The sequence below is a fragment of the Mixophyes fleayi genome, chromosome 2 (assembly GCF_038048845.1).
Source record: "Mixophyes fleayi isolate aMixFle1 chromosome 2, aMixFle1.hap1, whole genome shotgun sequence".
Lineage (NCBI taxonomy): Eukaryota > Metazoa > Chordata > Amphibia > Anura > Limnodynastidae > Mixophyes > Mixophyes fleayi.
Genome location: NC_134403.1, coordinates 99,609,295 through 99,627,934, shown reverse-complemented (window position 1 = coordinate 99,627,934; position 18,640 = coordinate 99,609,295).

Below are 18,640 nucleotides of genomic sequence, written 5' to 3'. Positions count from 1 at the left end.
GACATAGCTCACAGAGCCCCACAATCTAAACCTTCTCCGAATCAACCACCCAGAGACGTCATTGTTCGATTCCACTACTATAAATATAAGGAACAATTTGGTTTGGCCATTCGAGCTGCCACATCGCTTTCTTTTCATGGAATGGATTTCCAGATTTACCAGGACTTGGCCCCTTCTACATTACAAAAGCGATGAGATCTTGCTTCAATCACCAAACTTCTACAAGATCATAAAATCCGCTATTGACGGGGTTTCCTGTTCCATCTACTAGTAGACCACGAGGGCAAATCCCACAAAATCAAGACACTAGAACAGAGAACTACTCTTCTACAAACGTTAGGAATAGCGACATCCTCGACTCTGACAATGAACACTACAGAAACTACGAGACCAACAGCCCCTACGGCTTCATGGACACAAGCATAATGAACTTGGATAAAAGATCTTATGTATGCTGTTTCCTGCCGACATGTGCAGCTGAACTACTTGAGGCAACTAGAAAAGGCCATTTGTGACTCTAATCAAACTGCATCGGGAGAAGTCTTCTTACATTTTCAATAGTTGATAAAGACATCCCGCTTTGATTTCAAGATCACCGTAGGAAACAAGTACACTTTATTTGTTAATACAATACAATACCAACATTGCTGATTATGAGTCTCAGATCCCAGACTGATTGCTCAAACTGATCACGATATGTATTACGTTAGTAAGAACTCTTGGCCCTGTGGTCTGGGGAATAGCCTTTCATCTAGAGTTCTCAATAACCTCGGGACAGCTCCCAAGGCCACGATGTGGATGTTCTCCTAGGTTAGTTGTAAGACATAGATTCTGCAGCATTTATGCTGAACATACCATAATTGCCAATGTTGTTTATATTATCTTATAGCAGTCAGTTCTTTTTATCTATTGGATTCAAGTGTTTATCTGTCTTAATGTTTCTTCAAAGTATTTTATTGTACCTTTTCTCTGTTTCTCTCTCCCCCTTTCCCAGACAAGTGTCCCCATTGCAACACAACCACCCCCCACATTCCCCAAATACACAGGATGTACTGGCTTCGACTTTCGAAAGACATGTCTTCTCTTTCTTCACACCCCCAAACTCCTGCTAACCCTTTCCTCCCCCCCTCTTAACCTCTCCGCCTCGGCCTGGCGTCCTGCGCATCCAATTATACCACCACAATCTATCTTGGTCTGATTACCACTGTTGAGTAGACATAGAATATAACCCCTAGGCGCAGGAAGAAAAAGACAGGCAAATAAATGCTGGTGCAAAGGTGTATTAAACAAATGAATATAGTGGCAGGTGTGCCGGCAATATGAATCTGGAGAGTGTAACCAGTATGAGGTTAAACAGCAATACCAATGTAAAGGTAGCACACAGTCAGATTAACATGCAGTACCAGGGTAATACCCCGAATAAATAGATGCAGGAGAATGAGAAATCATGCAGATTATGTCCAATACAAGTATCCACCAAGGGGGATATACAGAGTTCTAAGGTGAAGAAGCATGTAAGCAGTGAAGGATCCGAGTGTCAAATAGACTCAGTCCATAGATCCTGAAACACTGATTAACGGTGCAGGAGGTGTGATGGCACAATGGCTCTGGTAAATACACTGATGTTAGTCACTCCAAAGAACGAGTGTCCATATTTCACAGTAGAACCAGTCAAATACCTGGTAATGATCCACTAATGAGAGCGAGTGTCAGTTCAGGTATAAAGCAATGCTGCATCCATCACAGGGAATCCCGCAGTAAAGACCCGTCCCTGCTCCAATTTTTGGCCATTCTTAACGCCCAGACTGTGCTACGTCATTCTACACGTCTCCCCGCTCGGTCTGAGGATTATTACTCCATACAGCCGCATGCGCATGCGCAACTAGGATACAGTCGCGGCCGCGACTTATCCACATCATCTCCACGCACCCGGCAGCCGCACACTGCATCGCGGGACTTCACAGGCGCTACTATAGAAGGCTACAATAGGTAACACCTCCCTACATCTGGGTAAGTGTCATTACCTTCTTCTTTACTGGGGGATTCCCTGTGATGGATGCAGCATTGCTTTATACCTGAACTGACACTCGCTCTCATTAGTGGACCATTACCAGGTATTTGACTGGTTCTACTGTTCTTTGGAGTGACTAACATCAGTGTATTTAACAGAGCCATTGTGCCATCACACCTCCTGCACCGTTAATCAGTGTTTCAGGATCTATGGACTGAGTCTATTTGATACTCGGATCCTTCACTGCTTACATGCTTCTTCACCTTAGAACTCTGTATATCTCCCTTGGTGGATACTTGTATTGGACATAATCTGCATGATTTCTCATTCTCCTGCATCTATTTATCTGGGCTATTACCCTGGTACTGCATGTTAATCTGACTGTGTGCTACCTTTACATTGGTATTGCTGTTTAACCTCATACTGGTTACTCCAGATTCATATTGCCGGCACACCTGCCACTATATTCATTTGTTTAATACACCTTTGCACCAGCATTTATTTGTCTGTCTTTTTCTTCCTGCGCCTAGGGGTTATATTCTATGTCTACTCATCCTCCGTTCAAGGGTTGGAACTTCCCTTTAGAATCACCACTGTAGGCAGCAACCTACCACATATACTAAAGGAATAGGGAGCGCTGACCCATCCTATCTTGTCTATGATTACCACTGTTACCAGCCATGACTCTTTTTGTTCTAACCATTAATGTTAATGGTCTCAATACTTCAGAGACACGTACAATTTTGTTTCAGTACCTTAAGCCACACTCTCCGCAAATTGTAATGCTCCAAGAAACACATTTTAAACATACTCACCCAAATCTACGCTGTAAACAATACCCCCAGGTATTCTACTCAATCTCCTCCCAGAAGGTCAAGGATACAGCTATTCTTCTTCAGCACACTCTCCCACTGATAGTTGAATCGTCCTATACAGACCCTCAAGGACGATTTATCATTCTGACTGGTTCCCTCTTGCATGCACCCATCACTTTAGCCACACTATATGCTCCCAATACCTCCCAAAACACTTATCTCCCTATTTTTTTTGCCAGACTCCTGCAATCTTGGGTTGGAAGAGTAATAACAGGAAGCAACTTTAATACCATCTTAAATATACGACTAGATCGCTCACAACCAGCACTACGTAGCAGCCAAACTGCTTGTGAAAGTTCTAAACTGCAATGCTTACTTACCTAAGCTAACCTCTATGACACATAGCGGGCATTATACTCTAATGATAGAACGTATACGCACTACTCAATGCCGCATGTCACTTACTTCAGACTAGATATGATCCCTGTAGACGCTCACACGACACAGACCCTGTAATCGGCTACTATTGCGCCAGTTCCTTGGTCTGACCACTCAGCTGTGATGTTGCTGCTTGACATCTTTCCACCCTTCACGCCATGTTACAGGTGGAGATTAAATGACCATTTATTTCTAAAAAAAACGATCATTTCAACACAATACAACAGGCCCTACTTGATTTTCAAGCAGACAATTACCAAGAGGAAACCACTCCCACTATTAGATAGGAAGCCCATAAGGCAACCATTAGAGGCCGCTTGATCAGACTTGCCTCACATGAGAAAAAACTACACCGAGAGACGGTTACTGACTTGGAGACCCAAATACAAACCTTCACTGACTGACATCAAAAATATCCCAAACACAAAACCTTAAACTTCTAGCCCTACGAGGTCAACTTGGCTAGTTACTTGCCACAAAAGCAGCTAAGACTTTTCAATGGCTTCAACAGCGCTTCTATGAAAAAGGAGTCAACGCAGATACGCTGCTTGCTCGTAGGCTTCAGAGCAAATGCACTCGTAACCGCATTGTGGCCATCGGAGATCAGGCTCAGCAATTACTATATGACCCTCAGGCTATAGCAAATAGATTCCGCATTTACTACAACTCACTATATAATCTTCCTCCACTTACAGGCCCCTCGGATATCTTCAACACCCAAATATTTAATTACCTCCACACGTGTCCCCTTCCCCACCTCTGTGAAGCACAATTGTCAATCCTAAACACTGAGATCACAACAAAAATGACCATTAAGACCCTCAGAAACTCAGCAGCCCTGGGCCCAGATTGCCTTATTACATTGTACTATAAAAATTTGCCTCTGACCTTGCACTTATGCTCCTCTCCCTCTTTAATGCCATTTTAAGTAGTAAAAAGTTTGAAAGAGACACCACCAGAGCGGATGCTATTGTTATCGCCAAGGAGGGACGGGAATCTAGTCACTGTGAGAGCTATCGGCCTATCTCACTACTGAACATAGACTTAAAGCTATTTGCTAAACTACTTGCAAACATGCTGGCTTGAGTGATCCCCGCCCTGGTCAACCCAGACCAGGTGGACGTCATCCCTGCTCGTCAAGGAGCAGACAACACATAGCGAGCAATTGATCTAATTGAGGCAGAAAATCGTGCTCAGGTCCCTGCTCTGGTGGTGTCTCTTGATGCAGAAAAGGCTTTCGACAGGGTCTCCTGGTCCCTTATGAGAGCTACCATCAATGCAATGGGATTTAGAGGCCAATTCTTTTGCAGATTAGCTTCTGTTTATTACAACCCCTCAGCTACTGTTAGGGCTAATGGAGCTGCGTCGCCTCCATTCCTTATTAAAATGGTATCCGACAAGGCTGCCCACTGTCCCCTCTGCTATTTGCTCCAACAATGGAGCCGTTGGAGTCTCGTGTTCGCAGCAACTCGACGATCACAGGAATCCAGACGGGTATGACTGACTTTAAGATCTCTATGTATGCGGATGATATTCTGCTCACAATTACCAACCCCCTCACCTCCTTCCCCTCTATACAGAGTGAACTTAGTGAATATGGTGCAATATCTAACTTTAAAATTAATATGGACAAATCTGAAATCCTACCTCTCAATTTGCCTTCCCACCCCTTAAATCCCTGAGACACCAATCAAATTTCTGATGGCAAATAGACAAGCTCAAATACTTGGGAATCTACTTAAGAGGTTACTATAATCAACTATATGCTGCTAACTTTGCCCGACTTTTGGACTCACTTAAACGTGACCTTGAGAAGTGGCATAGATTGAACATCTCCTGGATTGGCCGTTTAATGGCGGTGAAAATGAATCTGTTACCACAGATTCTTTATCTGTTTCAGACACTACCTATTCGGGTACCCTCACTCGCACTTCAGACCCTTCAGAAGCAAATTGCCCTGTTTGCCTGGTCAGGCAGACGACCCCGAGTACAAGCTTGTACTCTTCATTGCCAAGCCTCAGAGGGAGGGATGGGTCTTCCAAATATCTCTAAATATCACATTGCCACGCACCTGACCCAGCTAGTCTTATTTCACTCTGCATCCTCTACGAGGTTATGGGTTAACATCGAAGCAAATCTCCTACACTTGCTCTCAATTTACACCCTACTATGGCTATCAATCAAGCACTGTCCGCCACTCTCCCTACTCTCACCCACTACTCCCTTCTCTCACCAGATATGGGACTACAGTACACGTACATTCCATTTGCTGAAAAATCCCAAAATCATGTTCCATCTGTGTAATAACCCAACTTTTCCACCTGGACAACAACAGTACTTCTTCCAACACTGGTCCCATCGTGGAATCAGATTTCTGATGGACGTAGCTCCTATGCGTATATTCCCCGAATTTGCAGACCTCCAACGGTGTTATGACATTCCTCATGGTCGCTTCTACCAGTATCTACAACTAAGACATCTATATCACTCAATCCCAGCATTTAAGACTTCTTACCAACTCACAGCTTAGAATCCTTTTGTAGAAGTAAATCCCTCCCCACTGGCTTAATCTTTTGGTGGTATTTGATCAACCTGTCAAAGATCGTTGTGAACTAAAGTGGGAAGAGGACCTTGGTGTGATACTAGAACTGGATGAATGGTCCAAAAGCAGGACGCCAAGAGCTTTATCTATGTGAGAACCAAGGAGAACTCATATAAAATACTCTATAGATGGTATTTGGTCCCCACTCGTCTAAAAGCCATATATCCTGATTCCTCTAGTCTATGCTGGAGATCCCGTGGACAGGAGGGCTCATTCCATCATATTTGGTGGTTATGACCCAAGATGGTGAGAGTCTAGCAAAAGGTACACAATATAATTTATAGAGTCACCTCACTACAACTTCCCCCCTGTCCTTCCTATTCTCTCCTACACAGACCTGTACCTGATAATGACAAATGTACAACAGCACTTGTAGACCATATACTTAATGCCGCCAAATGTGCAGTAGCAGCGAGTTGGAAACAATCCGTACCTCCCGCGCTGCCTGAAGTGATTGATAGAATTTGACAGACTTACCGTTGTGAACATATCACAAGCATCATTAATGATCGACCCAACAAATTTTAAAACATCTGGCAACCCTGTCTTACCACTTACGGAGTGGACCAACCAGAATCCTCTTAATGCTGAAACTGACGCTGTAGAATTAGTTACAAATCACATACTGAGAACTTATCGATCACCAAGCTGCCAGGCCAGGCTCCCTCCTCATTCCTCTTTGTCCCTTGCTAACTCCCTTCTCTGTTCTCCTCCCCCCTACACTTTTCCCCTTCCTCTCTTATCTTGCTAAGACCTCCCAACTTCTCTTCCCCTTTTCCCTTCCTTCTTTTATCTCTTTACCGCCTACTTCAATATTGTTGTTTTGCTTCATAACAAGGGGCCTGATTCATTAAGGATCTTAAATGAAGAGGATCCTTATTTCAGTCTCCTGGACAAAACCATGTTACATTGCAAGGGGTGCAAATGAGTGTTCTGTTTTGCACATAAGTTAAATACTGACTGTTTTTGCATGTAGCACACACATATCAACTTTAAATGTCAGTGTACAAATAAGCTATCAAGTATTTGTGTGCTACATGAAAAAACAGGCAGTATTTAACTTATGTGCAAAACAGAACACTCATTTGCACCCCTTGCAATGTAACATGGTTTTGTCCAGGAGACTGAAATAAGGATCCTCTTCATTTAAGATCCTTAATGAATCAGGCCCAAGGTTCTCAATATTTTTTGTATTGACTAACTGTTTTTTGTAACCTAATCTTTATACTGTTAAAATTTTGAAAAACTCCCTAAAATGTTTTTAAATAAAAAGAATCAGGCCCAATATCACCATTTTAAACATATTGACCGAATGAATGTGTCAATATTTACACTGTCACCATGCTGATGTCGATAGTATAAGTGTCAACATATTCACCATCACCATATCGTACCCAATCCACATAACATCATTGTTGTGTTACTTCACTTGGTAGTTTATGGCATACACAGAGCCGGATTTAGACCTCATAGGGCCCTAGGCAGGATACTGTTTTTGGGCCCCCTCCCTGAAACAATCCATAGCACTATATTTTTGCAGCCTACCATATACCCCTATAGTTACGTAGAAGTGAAAGCATGTGCCGCCAAAGGAGGTGAGGGCGTGGCTTGCATCTTTGGGGGCGTACCTAACATGTGAAAAGAGCAAGGCCACCCTGCTGCAGAAAAAGGCACCCCTAAATAATTACCAAGCAGTCCCATTTTTTTAAGTAGTTGGGTCAAAACAACATAATAAATATTGAAGTCAGGGCAGAAATACTTACTTAAGTTGTTTGCAAAAATAATACGCATAAATCCAAGTATGTGCTCTTGTCACTTTTGTCCCTCTATCATCACACTGTGCCCCTTCATTGTCACTTTTGCCCCTTCACAATATCACATGTGCCCTTTCCCCCTCACCTCTGTGCCCATCACCATCCCCACCTCTGTGCCAATCACCACCACCACCAATGTGCCAATCACCATCACCACCTCTGTGCCCATTACCACCTCTGTGCCCTTCACCATCACCACTTCTGTGCCAATCACCATTACCACTTCTGTGCCCCTTCACCACCTCTGTGCCTCTTCACCATCACCACCTCTGTGCCCTTCACCATCACCACTTCTGTGCCAATCACCATCACCACCTCTGTGCCCTTCACCATCACCACCTCTGTGCCCATCACCACCTCTGTGCCTCTTCACCATCACCACCTCTGTGCCCATCACCACTTCTGTGCCAATCACCATCACCACTTCTGTGCCAACCACCATCACCACTTCTGTGCCAATCACCATCACCACTTCTGTGCCAATCACCATCACCACTTCTGTGCCAATCACCATCTCTGTGCCCTTCACCATCACCACTTCTGTGCCAATCACCATCACCACTTCTGTGCCCCTTCACTACCTCTGTGCCCCTTCACCATCACCACTTCTGTGCCCCTTCACCATCACCACTTCTGTGTTTTACTTACCTTTCTATTGCGCGCTGCTCCTCCTCTGTCAGTCCAGATGTAAAGAAAAAAAAAAAAAAAAAAAGAAAGAGTCACGTGATCGTTCGTCGGGTCCCGGCAGCCTCTCCTCCTCTCTCTATCACTGAGACACTGAGAGGAGAAGAGGCTGCCGGGACCCGATTCGCGGCACCCCCCGCACGAGTCGCGGGGGGGGGGGGTGCCGCGAGTCGGGGGAGGGGCCGAATTTTTTATTTTTTTTTCATTTTTTTAAAAATTACTCCTGTCCCCCCCAGCTGTGCCCCCCGAGAGCTGCTAGGCCCTAGGCAGGTGCCTAGGTTGCCTAGCGGTAAATCCGGCCCTGGGCATACAGTGTCATATTTTTCACAAATTTTGATGTTCTTCACTGTACAAATATTAATGACATTATCATTATCTAATCTGGCCGCCTAATTCCTGCTTTTAACAAATCCATCAGCCATAAAGTGAATAACAGTTGCTAAGCATCCTTTCATTCCCAGAAGATGTCTGTATTCTGTGAACAGAGAGCAGCCTTCAAAGAGACATACTGGAAATGTTGCTTTGTGGTCATCTAGGAATAGAAAAGTGTAGAAGAAAGGGGTTATCAGAGTGATTTCATTGACCATAGGCCAATAAATGTATCGAAAATGAGATATTATGGCAAAAAAGGGAATTAACAGCCCTTGCTGACATTCAAACACATCACTGACACATTGTTTGAGCAGGCATTGCTTCTCAAAGCTCCAGAAAGAATAAAGCAAAGTTCAAGTTTGAAGTTTGTAAGTTACATTTTTTTTTTAAATAAAACAGTTACAATAAGATTCAGTATATGTGGGATATATATATATATATATATATAAAAGTGACAGGCTGAATGTCTGTACATTTATGCAAAGTCACAGAGGTGTTATTTATCAAGCAGTATTTGATTGAAAGAGTTGTCACTCAGCAGGGAGGTGGGAGGAGATATACTTAGTCTCACGGACTCCCGGGAGAGTGTGGCAATCTCCCGCATCTGGCAGAATCCTAGTGAAGTGGGCAGAATTTGGCCAAAATGACACAAAGCCCCGTGCAGCCCCGCCCCCATCAGGCCACCTCCTCCGGCAGGCTCCCGGAAGACAACTTATTAAAGTTGGCAAGTATGACTTAGTCCGTCATTACCATGGAGCGGACTCTGTGGGGCCTATCTTGTGTGAAACTGGTCTGTACATGGCCAGAATGCAGACTTGTGTGATTTTGGCACTTATGCCTGCTGCAGAGTAGAGATGGGTTGGAGGAGGGAATGGGCTGAGTATAGTAGAGTAGTCTTCATGCAGACCAGCACAAACATGTATATACACCTGTTATACGGCAGATGCCAAAATGTACTGACCAGACACTTATGCTGCTGACACAGAGGTAGATGCATCTCGAAATACATACGGCTCTGCACATTGGCGGAAATGCGCCAATTTTCCGTGCTCTTTTATTTAGAGTATTTTACGCCATTTTTGTGTCCATCTCAGCTTCTGTGTGGAGTCATGTGACTTTGTATTTCCATCATGGTGCGGCAGAAAACTTTTGGAGCTGCTGGTGGTGAATAAATAGTTTGATAAAAGTAATCATTAATAATAAAAGTAATAATAGTAACAGAATAGTAATGGGAATAACTAAAGCAAAAAGCACAGCTCTTATGCATCAGACTACCACTGCAATAGTTTGCAGCACTTGTTTATTTATTAACCTACTTATCTATATAATTGTTTTCATTGTATAGTTTTGCATTATTATATATTTCTATTTGTACCACTTCCTCATTAAAAAAATTTTTTACCTATTTAATTCATTATTCATCTCCATTTTTTATTTTGTTTGTTTCATTATTACATCTATTTCTCATTCCTGTAATACCATTATATGGTGGTTAGACCATCTTAGCAAAATTTAATTAACATACTTCATTATTTCCTTTTATTATTAGTTAGCATCTCTCTCCTTTTTCTCAATTACTATAATTATTTCATTGAGTAAACAGAAACAAAATGTAAACAGCGCTTATAAATCTCTATGTGCAAAACTGTATAAACAATATAGCAGCATCGACACACATAAAAGGATTGGCCTGAAACTTATATATAAAATAAAAATTGTTATTTAAATATCAACATCACTTACCTCTCTGTCTGTATGTATTACCCAGTATTGTTTAATTGCTGCTTGTTCCCAATTGTAAAGCGCTACAGAATTTACTGGCGCTATATAATGATGCTGATGATGTTAATATATTTTTATATATATATATATATATATATATATATATATATCATCATCATCACCATTTATTTATATAGCGCCACTGATTCCGCAGCGCTGTAAAGAGAACTCATTCACATCAGTCCCTGCCCCATTGGAGCTTACAGTCTAAATTCCCTAACATACACACACAGACCGAGAGAGAGAGAGAGAGAGAGACTATATATATATATATATATATATATATATATATATATATATACACATCTATCTATCTATCTATCTATCTATCTATCTTTCTATCTATTTATGTCTATCTATCTATCTCTCTTTCTCTTTCTCTCTCTCTCTCTATATATATATATATATACATGTATATTGTAACAAAGGGAGGCATTTTTCTGACAAGAGGCAGAGAAAGTATACAAACAGAATAAAACATTGGCACAGTTATTAGGGATGTGCACCGGCAACTTTTGGTGTCTCGTGTTTTGTGTTTTGGATTCGGATTTTCTCGATGTTTTGGGTTCGGATTTGTTTCGCAAAACACCTGCCGAAAGGTTTTGGTTCGGATTTAAGGTTTTGGATTCGGATTTTTTTTGAAAAAAGCATAAAAAGTTCAAAAATCAAGTTTTTGGACTTATTTTCACTCCTACGCTATTATTAACCTCAATAACATTCAATAACAATCATTTCCACTAATTTACAGTGTATTCTGAACACCTCACAATATTGTTATTAGTCCAAAACGTTGCAACGAGGTATCTTTCTGGACTGCGTAGTGGAGTGGTCCCCACAATATAATTTAAAAACCCTGAACTGGTATGAATCGCACCAAAAAATGTACCTGGACTGCGTAGAGGAGTGGTCACCACAATATAATTTAAAAACCCTGAACTTGTATGATTCGCACCAATAAATGTATCTGGACTGCGTAGAGGAGTGGTCACCATAATATAATCAGAAAACCATCAACTGGTCTGAATCGCACCAAAAAATGTACCTGGACTGCGTAGAGGAGTGGTCACCACAATATAATTTAAAAACCCTGAACTTGTATGATTCGCACCAATAAATGTATCTGGACTGCGTAGAGGAGTGGTCACCACAATATAATAAGAAAACCATCAACTGGTATGAATCCCACCAAAAAATGTACCTGGACTGCGTAGAGGAGCGGTCACCACAATATAATTTAAAAACCCTGAACTTGTATGATTCGCACCAATAAATGTATCTGGACTGCGTAGAGGAGTGGTCACCATAATATAATCAGAAAACCATCAACTGGTCTGAATCGCACCAAAAAATGTACCTGGACTGCGTAGAGGAGTGGTCACCACAATATAATTTAAAAACCCTGAACTTGTATGATTTGCACCAATAAATGTATCTGGACTGCGTAGAGGAGTGGTCACCACAATATAATAAGAAAACCATCAACTGGTATGAATCGCACCAAAAAATGTACCTGGACTGCGTAGAGGAGTGGTCACCACAATATAATTTTAAAACCCTGAACTTGTATGATTCGCACCAATAAATGTATCTGGACTGCGTAGAGGAGTGGTCACCACAATATAATAAGAAAACCATCAACTAGTCTGAATCGCACCAAAAAATGTACCTGGACTGCGTAGAGGAGTGGTCACCACAATATAATTTAAAAACCCTGAACTTGTATGATTCACACCAATAAATGTATCTGGACTGCGTAGAGGAGTGGTCACCACAATATAATTAATAAAAAACCCTCCACGGGTCTGAATTCCCCCCAAAAAAATTCTGGACTGCGTAGTGGGGTAGCCCCGGTACCCAATTTGATACTGGGGCCACAATATAATTAATACACCCTCAACTGGTCAGAATTCCATTAAACAAGTATCTGGACTGCGTAGTGGGGTGGCCCCGGTACCCAATTTGATACCGGGGCCACAATATAATTAATACACCCTCAACTGGTCAGAATTCCACCAAACAAGTATCTGGACTGCGTAGTGGGGTGGCCCCGGTACCCAATTTGATACCGGGGTCACAATATAATAAATACACCCTCAACTGGTCAGATTTCCAGGGAACAGATGGCGGACACCGGATGGACGTCTAAAACCAACATAGCAGTTAATGGCGCAGTTCCTCTTTTTTGTGACTGCACAAACAATTAACGTAGTAATAGAAATGACAGTTTTTGTTTTTGTTTTAAATAGAGAAAGAAAGAAGGTAGTACTAGAAATGGCAGTTTTTGTTTTAAATATAGAAAGAAAGAAGGTAGTACTAGAAATGGCAGTTTTGTTTTTGTTTTAAATATAGAAAGAAAGAAGGTAGCAATAGAAATGCCAGTTCCTCTTTTTTGGAACTGCACAAACAGTGATGAAAATGAAGGTGGAGCTGGTGGCATGTCACGGTCCTCTTCAGAGGACAATCTCCTGACCAGCAGGTCTTTGCACCGCTGTAGACTTGTGTCCGCCGGAAACAGAAACACAACATACGCTTTAAACCGAGGATCGAGAACGGTGGGCAGAATGTATTCCTCTGACTTTAAAAGACTGACCACCCTCGGATCCGGGCAAAACGTACGAAGGGCTTCATCCACAAGAGCTACATGCTTGGTGGAATCGCAATGGTTTACCAGCTCCTCCCTCACTTTCTCCAGCTGCTTCTGCAAAAGCCTGATCAGGGGAATCACCTGACTCAAGCTGGCAGTGTCGGAACTGACTTCTCGTGTGGCAAGTTCAAATGGCTGCAGAACCTTGCACAACATGGAAATCGTTCTCCAGTGCGCTTGACTCAGGCGCAGCATCCCCACTCCTTTTCCTATGTCGTAGGTGGCTGTGTAGGCTTGAATGGCCTTTTGATGCTCCTCCATCCTCTGCAGCATATAGAGGGTGGAGTTCTAGCACGTCACTACCTCTAGTTAATTTAGATTGCAAGGCTTGTAAATACTTTGAAGATAAAAAAAGCAGGCTGCACAGACTGTGGAGCTAGAAAGTGAAATTAAATGGACCACGTTACTTTGCTAGCTATCTATGCGCCCCCCCCCCTGCCCTACACTTGTAGTTGAATATAAAAAAAAGCAGCCTGCATAGACTGTAGAACTAGAAATTCAAATATACAAAGAAATGGACAAAGGCTGTTTGATATCTGTCTGCATCAGTTCCCCTCTCCACTAGGAGTAAAATAGAAAACTATTCAGCCGTTATATAATCTAGAATATAAATAGAAATTGAGAAAGGCAATTTGGTATCTGTCTGCATCATAATCATCAACATCCTCCTCAGCGCCAGCTACATCAATATCCTTCTCCCGGTGTACAACATTCACACCTTCATTAGCCAAATCTGTAACTGGACTGTGGGTGATCCTTCCAGCATATGCAGAGGGCGTGCTGCAAATGCTGGATGGAGTCACCTCTTCCCGTACAGTGATGGGAAGGTCAGGCTTCACAACCACCAACACCCTTGGACTCGCCTTGGGGATTTGTGATGTCATCTGTTTAGAAGGCAGAGTTCTTTGCTGTTTTGTTGTTGTTGCTGACAGCATAACTCTCTTAAATTTTTTGTAGGGGGGGGAGGAGGGCTAAGATCCTTGGGTGAAGCTGGACCACTAGTCATGAACACGGGCCAGGGCCTAAGCCGTTCCTTGCCACTACGTGTCGTAAATAGCATATTGCCAACTTTACGTTTCTCCTCAGATGATTTTAAGTTTCTCTTTTTGCTATTTTTTGAGAACTTGGGCTTTTTGGATTTTACATGCCCTGTACTAGGAGATTGGGCATCGGGCTTGCCAGACGACGTTGATGGCATTTCATCGTCTATGTCATGACTAGTGGCAGCAGCTTCAGCTTTAGGAGGAAGTGGGTCTTGATCTTTCCCTACTTTATACTCCAAATTTTGGTTTTCCATTATATGTAGCACAAGAGAGCGTACCCCTAAGCCACACACACTCGGCAAAGCCTTTAAAAATTATATGTGGCACAGGAGAGTATCACTGGACTTATACTGCTGAATCAGTGAACTTTGTAATATATCAGTAGCACTGGACTTATACTGCTGAATCAGTGAACTTTGTAATATATCAGTACCACTGGACTTATACTGCTGAATCAGTGAACTTTGTAATAGCAGTACCACTGGACTTATACTGCTGAATCAGTGAATTTTGTAATAGCAGTACCACTGGACTTATACTGCTGAATCAGTGAACTTTGTAATATATCAGTATCACTGGACTTATACTGCTGAATCAGTGAACTTTGTAATAGCAGTACCACTGGACTTATACTGCTGAATCAGTGAACTTTGTAATATATCAGTATCACTGGACTTATACTGCTGAATCAGTGAACTTTGTAATAGCAGTACCACTGGACTTATACTGCTGAATCAGTGAACTTTGTAATATATCAGTACCACTGGACTTATACTGCTGAATCAGTGAACTTGGTAATATTGCAGTACCAATGGGCTTATACGGCAGGATTGGTTTTGCAAATTTTGTTGTAATTATTTTTTTTTTTAATTATTTTTTTGTATTTTTTTGTACAACTTTTTTTTAATTTTTTAAACACTTGGGAATAATGGGGAAATAACAATGCCCTTAGAAGCACAGAGCACAGGACACAGCACCACTGAACTCAAAATTGACAGAGCACAGCACACAACACGACTGGACTAATACTGCAGAATGTGTGAACTTTGTAATATTGCAGTACCACTCGACTTTTACTGCTGAATGTGTGAACTTGGTAATATTGCAGTACCAATGGGCTTATACTGCAGGATTGGTTTTGCAAATTTTGTTGTAATTAAAAAATGTTTTAATTAGTTTTTTGTATTTTTTTTTAGAAATTTTTTTACATTTTTTAAACACTTGGGAATATTGGGGAAATAAGAACTATGCCCTTAGAAGCACAAAGCACAGGACACAGGACCACTGGACTGAACAGGACACAGCACAGGACCCAGCAGCACCACTGAACTCAAAATTGACAGAGCACAGCACACAGCACCACTGGACTGATACTGCAGAACACAGCACAGCACAGCACAGCACAGCACAGCACAACACAGAACTAAACAGCACAGCACAGAACTAAACAGCACAGCACGAGATCTACCAGGACAGAGGACCACCTAACACACCCTCCCTCTACCCTGATCAATGCCCGAGTGAAGATGGCGGCGACTAGCGGGGAATTTATAGGTTCCGAGTATCGCAAAATCCGACAGCGGGATTATGACTCCGAGCCTCGGTTCAAGTTTTCATTTGGCGCCAATACCCGGATCTGTCTCGGATCCGACTCGGATCGGCAACGCTCGGGTGGGCTCGGATTCAGGAAATCCGAGTGCGCTCATCTCTAACAGTTATGCACCTAGGTTGAGATTAAACCAGGTAAAAACGTATGTGTAGTTTAAAGTTTGTTAACTTACATGATTTCCTCTCAGCAAACAGACAGGGTGTGTCTGGGCAAACAGAGCCACTGATGGGTGTTTTCTTTTAAAGAGAAGGTGGGTGTGTCACCTGTCCATCAAGCTAAGGCTGGGGGAGGAGTAACATGTATAAAAGCTTGTTTGTGCCATTTGTTCAGAGAGATCAACACTGGGGAAGCTGGCTGGTCTTGAGAGAGCAGAGCTATGTCTAGCTAGCGTTTAGGGTCTCCAAGAAATGCTGTGAAATCTGTTCGGTGTCAAAACATTTACCATCCTGACAATAAAACTACATAAAAGGAAGAAGTTGTTCACGTGTGCTTCTGCAGTAGCGGGCCTTTGCCACAATATATATATATATATATATATATATATATATATATAGCCTTCCAACAAAAGAGCTCCTCTCTTATTCATCTAGCTGAAAGCTGTGCTCTGATCGCCAATGATATTTTGCTACTGAAATACATTAATATATATACAAACTACAACGCTGTTGTAAACTTTTACATTGTGTCAACAATACCTCAACAAACATCAAAACACAAAAAGCCAATCATTTTAAATTTATATATAAAAGAAGTTTGTTTGCTTGTTTGTTAGTTGGCGAATATCTTCTACAGTTCTCAAGGTAAAGCTGCCAGATCTGACATAGTTATTTAGTATTGAAAAAGTAACCTATAGACCACATAACGACAACGCCACAATGCAACAAATATTGAAAACATAATTTTTGAGTTGTAAACAATAGTTTGATTGCTGGAAGAAAACCTTGTGACAACACGACATAACAACAACGCGACAACACGACATAACAACAACGCGACAACATGACATAACAACAACGCGACAACATGACATAACAACAACGCGACAACATGACATAAAGAGAATGCAAAAAAAGTTATTTTGTAAATAACATTTTTGGTCTATTTGACAAATAATTTGCTAATATATAAAAACTGCTACACAATACAAATTGGACCCGCGCTTGCCGGGTGACCTGGCTAGTAAACTAATATATATCAATTTCTCATAGGTGCTAAATATGAAGAGAGACAGAGATACAATTAATTTTTATTAGTTTCTCAATCATAGTTGAATCTTTAAAATCTATACAAGATACCACAAATGATAGCATTTCATAAAAAGAAGAGTTATTACATATACAAGTATTTAATTGTATTATTATTAAAGTAGATTCATTTGATTACATAATTAAGGAACACCGGTGATAGATTCCAATTAATCCATTTATATAATGTTAATTTAAATAATCACAGCTCTTATCACATGACTCACTGTAGTTATTTAAATCATAAGTCTATCTTAGATCCATGCGACTCTGAATACTATGCAAATTGCACACACTTGGTAAGACACACCTCTTTATCTGCCTTACGGCTCGGTGCACAAAGTACACTTAAGTGGTTTAGTTGTAGCGTCCCCTTAAGGTAGATAAATCAGTATATAAATAGACAAACAGCTTATATTAGCAAAATCAGGGGGGGGGGGGGGACAAAAAGTCAAAAAGTGTGGGGTCCCCCCACATTTACTATTATCAGCCTAGGCTGGTCGCACTATACCAGGGACACCCACAGCGTGGGGTCCCCCTGCCATAATGCCATATCAGCCCTAGGCCAGTCAGCACAGGGCTGGGTCCACCAAAAAATGCCCCCCCCCCCCCCCCCCAGGTTTAATCAGCCCAGTAAAATTACTCGGGTTGTGACATTTAAACAATGCTCAGTTTGTCTTAAGGGGTCTAATGTGTGTCACTAAAACATTCCACATACTATTACTCAAGCTCTAACCGCCATCATTGAATCCTGGGATTCATATTGTTTATACCAAGTTCTGACCTTACCATCTACATGTCCCAGCAGACATTGAGATTTGTCAGGCCAGGCAACATTTTTCCAGTTTTCAATTGTCCAGTTTTGATGAGCCTATGCCCACTTTAGCCTCAGTTTCTTTTTCTTAGGTGCCAGAAGGGGCACCCGGGATGGTCTTCTGCTGCTGTAGCCCATCCACTGCAAGGTTCAACGTCCTGTGCTTTCAGAGATGTTCTTCTGCATACCACTGTTGTAACAAATGGTTATTTGAGTTACTGTCGCCTTCCTGTCAGCTTGAACCAGTCTGCCCGTACTCACATGCTCCCTCAATAACAAGAAGTTTTCACACACAGAACTGTTACTCATAGGATGCTATTTGTTTTTCACATCATTCTCAGTAAACTCGAGAGACTGTTGTGTGAAAATCCCAGGAGGTCAGCAGTTTCTCAAACCACCCTGTCTGGCACCAATCATTCCACAACCAAAGTCACTTAGATCACATTTCTTCTTCATGCTGGTGTTTGGTCTGAACAACAACTGGACCTTTTGACAGGGGAGGGCTGGAAAATGTCAGCTCGGGGGGAAGACTCAACTCAACAGCCTATTTTAAAGGAAAAAATGCAGGTGGCCCAGTGACCCAGGCCACTATGGGACCAGCCTGGGGGTAGGTGCCCCCCAACCCAGCCTGTCCCTACCATGTCTGCCTGCTCTTATGCATTGATACCACATGATTGGCTGATGATATATTTGCATTAACAAGCAGTTATACAAGTGTACCTAATAAAGTGGTCACTAAGTGTATATTACACAAATGAGTTCACTAAT